The sequence below is a fragment of the Panthera pardus genome, unplaced genomic scaffold, assembly GCF_024362965.1.
Source record: "Panthera pardus isolate Hobbes unplaced genomic scaffold, ASM2436296v1 HiC_scaffold_20, whole genome shotgun sequence".
Taxonomy (NCBI): Eukaryota; Metazoa; Chordata; class Mammalia; order Carnivora; family Felidae; genus Panthera; species Panthera pardus.
The window spans coordinates 25,297,168-25,311,175 of NW_026526766.1; the positions used below are offsets into that span (position 1 = coordinate 25,297,168).

The 14,008-nt window shown below is 45.2% G+C and overlaps 1 pseudogene; it reads right to left on the minus strand.

Annotated features, from left to right (window-relative positions):
* LOC109251633 (dual specificity protein phosphatase 5-like) lies at positions 1-4,601 on the minus strand (annotated as a pseudogene).
* Positions 4,602-14,008: the final 9,407 nt, after the last annotated feature.

A 14,008-nucleotide genomic window follows, 5' to 3' on the forward strand; every position in this document is an offset into this window, starting at 1 on the left:
ACAGTTGCTCTTGAGGCTGGGCTGGTCCCCCCATCCTAGCTTTAGCAGGATGTGTCTGTGCCCATGGACTCCCACTGAGTGGGTGGGCACTGGTGGAGCACCGAGGTAGGGTGTGTGCAGTAGGAACTCTGCACGTCAGGGCTCAGTGACTGCAAACAGTCTGTAAATGAAGAGCCAGCTCTCTCCCCTTGGCTGGAGGGAGCCTGGGGTGGCTGTGGAAGGCAGGATCCCAGATTCATACTGCAGAACCTGGCCCATGAGGCCAAAGTTGGGTGAGATCATACTTCTCTGCTTGATATAATGTAAGGCCTCCTTCAGGCAAGTTACTTGGTCTTCAGGAGATAACCCATGCAGAGTTGGGTGAACAGGAGATCCTGGCATTGCAATGGACACGAACCTTGCCTCCCTTTCCCCAAACACAGTCCAATGGAGACTATGCTTCTTGAAAGTGAGAACTAATGTCAGCCACATAGCTGTCTTCCTCAGGGATCCATTTGTAGTGTAGGTGGACCATGCTGGCCTCAGGGCTCTGTTGTGAGACATTCAGTAAGACTGTGATGTGGGGGATGGTGTGGACCTTGCACTTGGAGGCATGGTAGTCAGGTTAGTGTGGACCTTGTACTTGGATGCATGCTAAGCAGGTTGGTGAGGACCTTGCCCTTGGATGCATTGGTAGGTACTTTCGAGGTTGAGGAAAAGGCAAGAGTGCAAGTAGGCTGCCCTTCAGCTGATGTTGACCACACTGGCTCATGAGGTCTCTCTTGTTGCAATCTTCTCTTGTGAAATGGGCTGGACATCCACATAATACTGAGGATATTCTGAGTAAAAGGTCTCACATCCCACTTTGAGGAAGTCCTCAGGGCTGCAGCCAGCGGATGGAGTTCAGTGCTGCCTGGCATATTCAGCTACAGGATGGGGTGCCTGGCTGGTTCAGTCAGCAGAGCACACCACACTTGATCTCAAGGTCATGAGTTTGGGCCCCACGTTGTGGGTAGATTACTAAAAAAAAAAAAAGGAAACACCAAGGAGACTTGACATGTTCATCTACTGACTAGCTGCTCACCACACCTAGAAGCCCTGATCTATATATTTTAAGACTTTGAATCTATACATTATCCTGCATATTTCTTCCTATGTGGTTAAATACAGATTCCATGCAAATTTTATCATTCTAGTTCAGAGTTGGGATAGACATATTAATGACAACATCAAAAATTCAGTTATTAATGGAGGTTAAGATTTTTGGTATGGGGTTTCCTCTTACATAACATATCCCTGAAATGGTAATATTTGTCATTACTTGGTCAAGTAGTATGGCTCATAATTCTAGAAATGCCAACAGTGACATTAAATTTCAAATTGGTGGCATTGAATTTAAAGAACTTAAGGGGGTAGCCCAAATGCAAGTTGTTCTAACATTTTCTCTCAGTGTAAAAGTAAATGTTTAAATCACATCTTGAGCTCAATTACATTTTCAGCCATACCTATCACAACCCAATTATTTCATGTATTGGCGAAGCTTGAGATAGTATTGGAGCTCTTAAACCAGGTAGTAGAACATCTGAAGTTGTATTATTATTTGGGGACACTGTGAAATATTGATATTTTATTCTATTTGACCTGCTGTGCTAGAAACAACGTATGAGCAGAAAAGGACTATATTCTACATATGCATTGAAACCATCACAATCACAAATTGCCAGAACTATGTAAACTCAGGCGAGAAAACTTCAGTTTCTGAGTTTTTCTGTTAACTTTAGTCTGTTACTTATCATGTGCTTTGTTAACATTCATTAGCAGGATCCAGAACTTATCAGAAATTCCAGGTAACTTCTACTCATTCATTCGGTGCAGATTTTGATGACTAAACTGAAACAAAAGTAATCCTATTCCCTGCTTCCTCTTCTGAGGATTGCACACACTGAGATATTGTTCACCACTGTTTTCCGCTGGTGGAGGAACAGGGCAGAAACGCCTGGGCCTTGACTCGTCCTTGTTCTATTCTCATCCTTGCTTACAAATCTTCCAGGCCCTCTGGACTCTGTTCTGGTCTTGGAGCATTTTCACCTGAACTTGGACTGGTTCTTTCACATTGCTGGGTCTTCAGCTCCCCAGTGGCTTGTCTTAGACCTCTGAGTCCTCTAGGTAACCCACCTCTAGTTGAGGACTCAGACCGTCTTTTGCACTATAGAATCCCCTGTCCGGGCACCCAACCTGGGGGCAGCAGAGAGGAGCTATATAGCAGCTCTGAAGGCCTGGATCTTGACTCCTTATGTTATCCCCCTGAAAGGAACCTGACAGGTGCACCTAAAACTTGTGCTGGAAACAAGGAAGCTTTTAAGCCTGGCTGATGGTGTGTCTAAAGGAGTGATCTGCAAAGGTTTCCAAAAAAGTCAAGTCAAGGCGATTTTAACACCAAAAAGAGCAATGTTTATAGTGGAAAGGCATCAAATACATGAAAATTCATGAGTCCATAATGATTCTTAAAAAGAAAACTCTAGAAAACACCTCTCATATTTGCTGTGACTTAAGCAGGATTAATTCCTTACTTGTGAAAGTAGTTAAGGGGAAAAGGAAGGCTTTATATTGTCTGGCAGGAATTGCATTTCAAGGTAAGTAACCAAATGCCCAGTTGAGCTATACTTTACATAACAATGCAGGCATCATATATAAGAGGAATGGTAAGATTCAAAAGGTGTGATTTGGAGACTCCTTGAGTAAGGATGATCAGTTGGCATTAAATTATTTGGTGGGTAGTTGGTGAAGTGCTGGACATTATATGGAGCCAAAGTCTCGACGTGCAGGTGACATAGTGGCACAGGGGACCATGAAGTAGCAGAATAGAGCTCAGGCCAGTTTTTTTTTAATCAATGTTTATTTATTTTTGAGAGGCAGAGAGAGACAGAGCATGAGCAGGAGAGGGGCAGAGAGAGAGGGAGACACAGAATCCGAAGCAAGCTCCAGGCTCTGAGCTGTCAGCACAGAGCCTGACATGGGGCTTGAACTCATGAACCATGAGATCATGACCTGAGTTGAAGTCAGACACTTAACCGACTGAGCCACCCAGGTTCCCCGAGCTCAAGCCAGTTTTGATGCAAATGGGTCTATCATTTTTTTAAGTGGGTCTGCCAGCTATTATGAGCCTTTGATGTGGGATAATACGAAGTGTGTATTATCACTTCTCTTTTTGCATATGTATTTTTTTTTGCATTTTTTTTTGCATTTGCATTTGCATACGGTTTCTTTTTTTCTCAAGAGCTCTGAAATGAGACTGCTTGGTTTTTCTCCTGATGCTCTCACTTCTGGGTTGGGATCTTGAGCAATTTATGCAACATCTCAGAGCCTCAGTTTCCTAGACTTCATAGGGTTTTGTGAAGGTCTAATAAGAATATTTGTGAAGGAGTGCCTGGGTGGATCAGTCAGTGAAGCATCCAACTCTTGATTTCGGCTCAGGTCATGATCTCATGGTTTTTGAGTTCGACCCCTGCATAGGGCTCTGTGCTGACAGGGCAGAGCCTGCTTGAGATTCTCTCCCTCTCTCTCTCTGCCCATCCCCTGCTGGCACATGTGTTCTATCTCTCTCCCTGTCTCTCAAATTAAATAAATACACTTAAAAAAAGGATATTTGTGGAATTGTTGGACTAGGGCTGGACCCTACAACACTCAATAAATTAGCTTTATTATTATTGTAAATAATTATTTCCTGAATAAATGAATACTGTAGCCATATGTACCTATGCACCTATGTACCTATGTACCTCCCCTCTCCCTTCACCCAACCCAGTCCAGCCCATGAGATTCTAGACTTCTAGCAGGGGATACTTTGAGAACCTATAAATGTGTCAGAACCCAGGCTCCATATTCTTTCATCACTAACCCACCTGCAGAACCTGAGTGAGTCACTCAGTTTCCTCATCATGAGCCTAGAAAAGAGGTGGGCAGAGTGGACGATGTGTCGAGCGTGTGGCATGTGAGGGAGAAAGATGACGCAAACCTGGTAGGAAGGTATTATTCAGCGTGACCCAGGGGACAACGTATATAAGATAAAATGTAATGTTTCCCCCACTCAGGGGACAGCACACTGACCTTACTTTTCTTAAAATTTCCAAAATAAAACTGAGGGCTGCCTTGATTCTATCCCTTCCAGGATTGAGTGAACAAATATTTGTTTACTAAATTCTTTAAATTTGGGGCGCTTGGGTGGCTCAGTTGGTTGGTCGTCCGACTTCAGCTCGGGTCATGATCTCACAGTTCGTGGGTCTGAGCCCCGCATCGGGCTCTGTGCTCTCAGCTTGGAGCCTGCTTCGGATTCTGTGTCTCCCTCTCTCTCTGCCCCTCCCCGACTCGCACTGTGTCTCTCTCTTTCAATAATAAAATAAACATTAGAAAAATCCTTTAAATTTTTAATGATAATTCTTATTCCAGAATAAAAATTCCCTTGCCCTTATCCCCTTATCCAACAGTACAAGGACTACATTGATTGCCTGCTTCCCCTACTACACTGTAACCTCCACGAAGGCAGAGATCTTTATTTTGCTGGCTCATACATCCCCACACCTACAGCGGTACCTGGCGTACAGGTAACCCTTGGCGTATATCATCTTAGTTGTTCACAAATCCTTACTAAGTTATTAGCATGGGTATTGATTGCTCTTATAACATATGGGGCTTATGTCTGCAGCCTGTCAAATGGGTATATTCACTTGTCTCCACCCAAGACTGTTTTGAGTCAGGGAAACAACAGAGCTGTTTAAGAGTGTGGGTGAGGCCTGATGTAAGTATGTGTAATACGTGTCACACCGCCAAGCAGGTTGGGTTTTTCCCAGACAACCCAACTCAGGCCGTCTGCCTTGAAGACTTGGGCTTTTCCTGCTGTTCCCTGTCTTCCTTTGGCATCTCCAACTCCCTAACGAATATTTACTCAGAGTTACTCATGAGTTACTCACCATTCTAGACCCCTGGCAGGCATCAGCGAGCAAAACGAAGAAAGATCTCTGACCTGAACTGTGGGACATGGACTTTGAGACAAAGGGCTGAAAACTCGTGCAGAAAATTTTGCCTGAGCTTCTGAATGGAGTCACAGTTGCCTGAGATGGGGGAGTCTGTGGCGGGCAGCCTTCAGGGCAGAGACGGAAGTCCAGCTCTTTAAACATCTGTAGAAGGACTCCTTGCTTTTCCCCTGTCCCCCCAGAATGTTCTACCACACAATCCGTCTCAGCATTAAAAGCTGTTCTCCAGATGGAGCCTTATCTATCAGTCCTTGTACTTCAGTTCGATCTCAATCTTTGCTTCAAGAATGGCTCTCATTTTTGGTTGGTTCAAATGCAATCCCAAGTGCAGGAGTTTTGAGTGGGAGGGGTTGCAGTGTAGTGGTCTTTAAGCAATAGACAGGCAGCAGTCGGGTGAAAATAAAGGGGACCATTTCACCTGTAAGTGCCCGTGGCACCACTACCAATCAGATTGGAAGAATATGAATTAAATTTGTGGCAATAAGTGCAGAGCACGAGAAGGAAGGATGGGTCAGTGGCCAAGGGGTCCTTGACAACAGAATTGTGTGTTCAATTCTTCCTTTCTTCCTTCCTTTCTATTTTTGTTTGTTTGTTTATTTATGAGAGATAGAGACAGCATGAGTGGGGGAGGGGCAGAGAGAGAGAGGGATACACAGAATCCGAAGGAGGCTCCAGGCTCTGAGCTGTCAGCACAGAGCCCAGTTCAGGGCTTGAACTCACAAACTGTGAGATCATGACCTGAGCCAAAGTTGGACGATTAACCGACTGAGCCACCCAGGCACCCCACTGTTTGGATTATTTAGAAAAGGAATGTTATAGTACCAACTGGCTTAAATGTTAGTAGCCAGTTCTGGCTCGTGGGAACATGGGTGTTTATTATTTTACTTTTGCACTTTCTGTGTGGTAAGCATATAGATTAGAACAGGAGGTAGTGGTTAAGAACAGATTACCTGGGTTCAGTTCCAGTTCTGTTACTTATTAGCTGTGTGACCTTGGCCAGTGACTCAGCCAGTCTCTCTTTTTTCATGTTATAAAGATTGGGCTGAGGTTATACGGAAAGTGCCCAGATGAATGCTTGGCACATAACTAAGGGCTATTGAAGTGTTAGCTGTTATTGTTCCTAGAATTAAGAATGTAGTTATAAGTAGGGGCCCCTCCGTGGCTCAGTCGGTTAAGTGTCTGACTTGGGCTCAGGTCTCGATCTCAGGGTTTGTGAGTTGGAGCCCTGCATGGGGCTGGCTCTGCGCTGTCAGATCGGAGTCTGCCTCAGATCTTCTGTCTCCCTCCCTCTCTGCCCCTTGCCTGCTTGCGCATGCACACTCTCATTCTCTCTTCCTTTCTTTCTCAAAAATAAACATTAAAATTTTTTTAAAAAGAATATAGTTATAAGTCATTATAAATTAATCAACAAAAGATTCATAGGATTTTATAATTGCAAAGAAATCTTGCAGTCTTGATCAAAGGAGTTCTGCCGTGTTCCCAAGACTCCCTCTACGTGGGCCCATGTGTGGAGTGTACTGTGAGACCATGAGCAAGAAGGAGTAGAGGGGAGACCTGCTGTGTGGATGCGCAGAGTGTTCATATGATTCCCTCAGTGACATCCCGGAAAAAAAAGAGCCCTTCCTTGCGGTTCTAGGAAGAATTAACAATTTATATGCGGGAAGCATGAATTCCAGGAAGCAAGACACAGGCTTTTTCATACCTTTCTACACAGTAAGTTTCCTTCCTTCCTTCCTTCCTTCCTTCCTTCCTTCCTTCTCTTTCCTCCTTTCCTTCCTTCCTTCCTTCCTTCCTTCCTTCCTTCCTTCCTTCCTTCCTTTCTTCCTCTTTCTTTTTTCTCTTTTTCTTTTCTTCTTTCTTTCTTTCTTTCTTTCTTTCTTTCTTTCTTTCTTTCTTTCTTTCAATTGTTTCCTTGCTGGCCATCTTTCAGTAATCACCCTTGCCATCTATGTATGCAAGGATGATTAGTGGATTAGCCTCACTACAGATGTGGATTATTTAAATGAGTGTGTATCTTAAAAATTTTTTTGATGTTTTTATTTATTTTTGAGAGAGAGAGAGAGAGAGACAGAGTGTGAGCAGGGGAGGGGAAGAGAGAGAGAGGGAGAGAGAGAAGCCCAAGCCAACTCCAGGATCTGAGCTGTCAGCACAGAGCCCAATGCGGGGCTTGAGCTCGTGAACCCTGAGATCATGACCTGAGTCAAAGTCAGATGCTTAACCTACTGAGCCACCCAGGTGCCTCTAAATGAGTGTGTATCTTGAAGCTGTTTTTTCCTCCTTCAATTAGTTTGTAAACCAAATGCATTTCTACTATCTTTGCTGAGAGGAAATTACATCTTATTTGTATATTGTCTCTGAAGTTCAATGACACCTCCAAGCATGTTTATTCATTTCTGATTTCACATTTAGAATAGGAAAGCAAAGAGCTCAGCTTTTAGTCTTTAGAGGGAAAATACTCATGAATGCACATAGACTGAGTCATAATTCCCTCTGTGACTCATATCTCTTTGTACCTTTTGTTTTTCTTCTCCACTCACTGCTCTCTGTTTCCTCACTATTTCTTCAAAGTATTCTCACTTTAAACCTGACTTTCATTTCCTAAGAGGCTTGAACTGTTGAAATTAACATTGGTTACCGGTCATGTGTTGCCGGTGGAAGCAGTTAGTGTGCAGGGTGCTCTGTGCCGTTCTGTGAATAATGACCTCAGATCTAATCAGACGCCAGCTGAGAGAAGAGTCTACACTCACTAAACCCACTTCATCTGCAGGTCACTTCTTAGTTCTTTGTGCCTCATCACATTACAGAATCTTTACCAATGTCACCAGCGACTTCTCCTTGCAAATCCGTGGAGCCTTCCTCCCTGGCCGGATACTGGCTCTCTGCCCTCCCTGGCCCAGTTGCCCTGCACTTTGGCCACCCTTCCCTCGGTCCTCCTCCCTCACCACTCCCTCTTAGTTGCGTTTGTGACTCCCCTTCCCCTACCCGCCCTTGGGGTGTCCCTAGGGCTGGGTTCCTTTTACTCTGCCATCGGTGCGTGACTCAGTTTCTTAGATGAGATCAATGCATGGTATCTCCTGAAATCATCCAAACATTTGCATGCATGCTGTGATAAAAATAAAAATGAAAATAAAAATGCATCTGGTCTTTGTTCCTATTCTTGGCACAGAGCTCTTGAAACCTGTGTAAATCTCGAAGTGATAAGGGCACTAGGACCATCTTTTGTTCTATGGAGGTGACTCTGGGTGGGCTCCTGGATGGCTCCTGGATGGGACCAGTCACCAGAAAGACCTGCCATGATTAGAAGCTTGGGATTTTCATCTCCAACTCCCATTCTCCAGAGAGGGAGAGGGGCTGGAAATGGAGTAATTCATCAGTCCTGCATATGATCATGCCTCCATAAAAACACCAATATTATGGGGTTCAGAAGGCTTCTGGGCTGGTGTACACATAGACATACACGGAGAGTGGTGTGCATGGGGAGGGCGTGGAAGCATTGCACCCCTTCCCACATACCTTGCTGTATGCCTCTCTTCTTTCTGGATGTTCACCTGTATCTATTATCATATCATTTCCTAATTAACTGGCAAATAGTAAGTAAACTGTTTTCCCGAGTTCTGTGAACCTTCTGGCAAATTAATTGAACCTGGAGAGGGGGTCGTGGAAACCTCTGGTTTAGAGTCTATCGGTCAGAAGTACAGGCGACAAACTGGACCTGTGACCGGCATCTGAGGTGTGTCTGTGGGGGGCAGTCTTGTGGGACTGAGCCCTTCACCTGTGGGATCTGACACTATCTCCAGGTAGATGGTGTCAGAATTGAGTTAAATTGTAGGACACCCAGCTGGTGTCACAGGATTGCTTGGTGTGGGGGAAAAACCCCCAGATCCGGTGTCAGCAGTGTTGTGAGCTGATAGTTGTGTGAGTCAAGGGGAAGCACAGGCAGAGAACAGGTGTCTCTTCTGCGAGTGTCTGACTGGTGTGTTTTCCTGGGGAAAGTGTCTCGAACTCTCATCATTCTTAGGAATCGATAAGAAGTGGGGTGGGGAAGGAGGAAATGAGGGAAGGACACAGGTGGAGCCCAAATTTGCAGGTGGAAGGCACTCCACACCCATATTAGGAAACTGCCCCTTGGACATCTCCACCTGATGATCCCACAGGCACCTCCAACAATGTGACTAAAACGGAAATCAACCCTCCAAACAGGTTCCGGTTCCTGTTTTTTTTTCACCTGTGCTTGGCATTGCCATTCACCCTGCTTCCCAAGTCAGAGCCTGGAGGGAGAGTTTAGCTTGTTAATTTGCTCTCACATCTCATACCCAACCAATCACCAGCTTTCCCTCTCTGTCCCCTGTTTTCTTTCCACCCTTCAGCACCTGCCCAGTTCAGATACTCACCTAAACCATAGCCAGAGTTTCTTTGCCAACATCTTGCCTCTCATTTGTCTAGTTATTTTCACGTGGCTGCCCAAGAAGTATTTCATACATGGACATTCATTCCTGTCATTCTCATGTCCAATATTCTTCAGGGTCTCCCCATTGCTCACAGAAAAAGACACTTGAGCCAGCTAAGGAAGGCCTTGGCCCTTGCCTACCACTTTCCATGATCTTCCATTCTCCAGCATGATTTGGTCAGCAATGCTGAACTCCTTGTGGCCTCCAGAACATGCTAAGCTTTCCTGCTCTGCTTTGCACATGGAATTTCTGTCGGGAACATCACCTCAATCTTCTTACCTCCCCCTTCATTTTCTATATCCAATCCACCAGGCAAAGTTCCACCCCCCACCCCCCCACCTTTGAAGCCTCCCCTTCAAGGGATGTGTCCTCTGTTATACATCCTGGCTTTCCCAGGTGAATTAAGCCAGGATCCTGGGATCTGCCCACTTCCCAGGTAGGCCCACCTAGGTACCCACTCCAAGTTTCACACCCCTCTTATACTGCATTTTCCTTTCATACTGGAGTGAGGCTCTACATCCTTAAATGATTTACATAGGGCAGCACTCTGGCTCTACGTATAAAGAACTGAAGCAAGATTAATAGAAGGATCAAAAAGAGAGCTGATATGCAGAGGTCTGGGCATCCACATCTTCCCAAACTAAAAGGGAGTGAAGGGGGTGTGTGGCGAAATTTACAATTCACAGGTGGTATTCACTCATTTAATTTCATCTGTATCATCCATTGCACTGTTACATATTGAGATTTATTTATTTGTTACATGTTGAAATCTCCTGTTGCTTGTTTAATCCCCTGGATTAATCTCCTGGATTAAACGAGATAGCAAAGTGGTTTTCTACCCAGATCTTCCTTAGAGCACAGTACTAACTAGGAGGAAAACTCCAGAAGTTCTCCATCAGTGAAGAAAGAATTCTTAACAACAGGCAAACAAGGTAATACCTTTCTATTGTTAAGAATTCAGTACTTTATTTATTTTTTCTTTTTTCAACAACTGGAAGCCTGCATCTCCTACTCTCCTTCAGGCATTTTGCCCATCCCCACCCCTCCCCAACTCTGGAAACTACTAGTTTGTTTTCTGTATGTATGGGTCTGTTTCTGCTTTTTGTTTGTTGATGTATTTGTTTTATTTTTTAGAGCCCACATATAAGTGAAAGCATATGGCATTTGTCTTTCTCTGTTTTATTTTACTTAGCATCATAAAGAATTCAATACATTTTTTGAATGAATGTGCAAAATAAGGAACCAAAAAGAAGACATTTTCTAATAAGTCGTATAAAGATGATTAATTCATCATGCCTTTGAGTAAGTAGGGTGCCCGTCAGGCACTAGCTTCTCTCCTGACAGCTGGAGACAGAATGGCGAGTGACCGCAAACACTTTCGTGGTGCTGTGTGCCAGGCATGGCTCTAAATGCCACCGCCTACTGGATCCTTACAATAGTCGGCGGTGCTGTTCATTATCCCATTTCATGGCAGCTGAAGTACAGGCGGGTTAGATTGCTTGCTTGTTCTCTGTTAGGGCGGGATTCAAACCCAGACAGACATGATCCAGAGTCTGTGCTCTGAGCGCCTGCACCACACTGCCTTTCCATCCAGTCCCCGGTATCCACCACCTCCAGCTTTCGTTCATCTGTGAACAGGGTTCTCGTAAACTCACCGCATATATTAACACCTGTAATCCTCGCAATAACCCTGAGGCCGGTTCTATTACTTTCCTCTCCCCTCAGCCCTGCTGGTTGTGGGCGTGGCCCAGAGAGGGTGTGCCCGGTGGGCGTGGTCTGTGTGGGTGGCCGGGATGGGCGGGACCTGAGCCCCAAGTGGAAATGCTCTGGAGGTCCTGGATACCACCTTAAACCCTTGCGAGAGGGTGGGGAAGACTATAGCCAACTCAACGCTTTTGGAGTTGGGATCTTCTGAGTTCAGGGGACACGCAGCGTCCTGTGTTGAGGGAACACTGTGGTTCAGAAGAGGCTTCAGGCTCTCACCAGCTGTGTGATGGATGGGGGGGTGCTTGACCTGTCTGTCTCAAGGCTGGCTGAGAGGGCTGGAGGGGTAAACAGCCAGTAAACCGTACCCGTTTCTGTGCTGGCGATCTCAGACACATCCTTGGTAAGAATTCAGGCCAGACCACTCTACCGAAAACCCTCCTGGCCACTTGGAAGCGTCTTTTGTCAGGTGCTGTTCTTAACTTCTCCCGCTCCTGGCTCCTCTGCTGGCGCGGCTCTTGGCCGGGTTCTCTTCATTCCCTGCAGAGCTCCTCTTCCCCTCCAGACCCTGGAGGGCGCTGCTCCTCTCCACGTGGTCTCTCTCAGGGCGAACCGTCCCTCCGCCACCAGGGGGCTTTCCAAAACGGTCCCCCGAGCTCTGTTTTGATCTCCAGTTCTGCCTGGCCATTTTTGTTCCAAAGTTTTCTTCTCGGGTTACAAAGCACAATGGACCACATGCTCTCTAATACTTGAGTTTAGGGCAGCTAGACCAATAACAGATGAACATTTAAAATGCGCTTTTCATATACTTTCGAGCATTCCACTTGTGGAATCTTACAGAAATACTTAAGTCCTCAGGGACACATGTACAGAGATGTGCACCGTAGTATTAACAAAAGAAAAACATTAGAACAGCTTATAGGGGAAATGGTGAATTATGGTACACTCCTACCAGGAGAGAGTAAGCTACAGAAAGAATAAAGCACATCTGTAAGGACCATAAAAGGATTCTGCAAAAAGTAAGTTGAAGAACAGTATTTGGACTGTGATCCCATTTGTGGGTGTGTTTGAAGGCATGTGTGTGAAATACAAATCAAGGGGCGCCTGGGTGGCTCAGTGGGTTAAGTGTCTGACTCTTGATTTTGGCTCAGGTTATGATCTCACGGTTTGTGAGATCGAGTCTCTCTATGCTGACAGCACTTGGAGCCTGCTTGGGATTCTCTCTCTTCCCCTGTATCTCTGCCCCTCCCCTGCTCGCTCTCTCAAAATAAATAAACATTTAAAAAAAAGAAATATAAATCAAGGTTTATTTTAAACCCTATTTTAGGGTTTTTAAATAGGGTTTCCAAATTAAAATGTCTTTGTAACTAGGCTGAAAGCTACAATGAATATCAGAGCCTAAGAACAAATGACATTAAATTGCAAAAACTTTAAAGATTAGTCTCATGTTGTATCTCTATGGATGTGGAGGAGATAAAGATCCTGACACAGGATGGAATCCGGAACCTTCGAGGCCTTTGTGTCTAGAGCGGCAGAAAATAAAGCCAGAGTCTGAAGTGTCCCCTTAAAACCTCTAAGCAGTATGGTTCTGAGTCATTCTGGGAGGTTTTCAGTGAAGGAGAATGGATCTGGTGAAGGGGACAGACTGGAAGCTGGGATACCAATTGGAAAGATTTTGTGAGGCCAGCGATTTTGGTGACTGGGGCAAAAGGTAGTGGGAATGTGGAAAAAATATGGAGTCTTTAAAGGTCATCTGGAAATCTTTTACTTAGGTAAGTAATGTTAGAGATTAGCAGTTTGATGAAGTGGCCTGGGCAGGACATGGAGAGTCCTGGGAATATTTAGGGTTCTCACAGGGGATCTGAGCAGAGAAGTAGAGGAGGAAGTTTGAGTTAGTTCGGGCTTGCCCTTAGATGCCAAGCTGGAGATGGAAACATGAATTCACAGCAGGTAGACACGTCGAGTGAACAGGAGACAATGGTCCAGGATTAATCCCAAGAGCTCTGTCATTTCATTGAGGATTACATGATACCACACATTAAAAACCCCCAACATAGGGCCTGGAGTGGAGCACATGCTCAGTAAATGTCAGTTTCCCTTCCCTGAAGAAACATTTGTTCAATGAGCCCATAGTCAACAATTAATCCCAAACCAGGCTGACCTTTAAGGATAAACATGCAAAGAAGGTGTCATGAGGCTGATTTAGAATATGAGCCATCACACACTTGTTGAGTTACACAAAGAAAACCATTTCAGGGAAGGAAGTTCTGTTCTCTGTATCACCACTGGAGCCACAGAAGGTCTTTACACTTTCCAGAGCCTCCTCGCCGGTGGGTCTGCCTGGAAGGCCAGATGCAGGTTTGCTCCCCAGCTCACCTATGATAATGACTTCTACCCTCTGAGAATGCCTTTTATGAGTCCTGCTGGCTGGGTGTGGATAAGCCCATTCTAAAGGATCTGTTTGTTTTCACCCTCCCGTCTGCCCCACACATCCTGAATTGCCCCACCTGAGGGTAGACCTCAAAAGGATGGGCAGTATGAATTTTCGACTCTGGGTAGACATTCATCCCTAGTAATTACTAAGGGAAGTTTCTGGTTCTGGAAATTCTCTGTAGAGGCTCATCCTAGCAATTCTAATACTTTTGTGCTCCTTTCAAAAGTAAAAAGTCAATTTGCTTTTTCTGGGGGACATCTGGCTTGTTATTTTTTCCTGAAGCTTATTGACTAGAGACTTTCAGGTGCTGTTCTGCAGGTGGTCCTGAACTTCCGGCGATGTGAGGGGGAGACTGGGAGAGGAGCTAGTGTTTTTTCCTGGTCCTCATATTGAGATGCCTACTGGATGCCCAT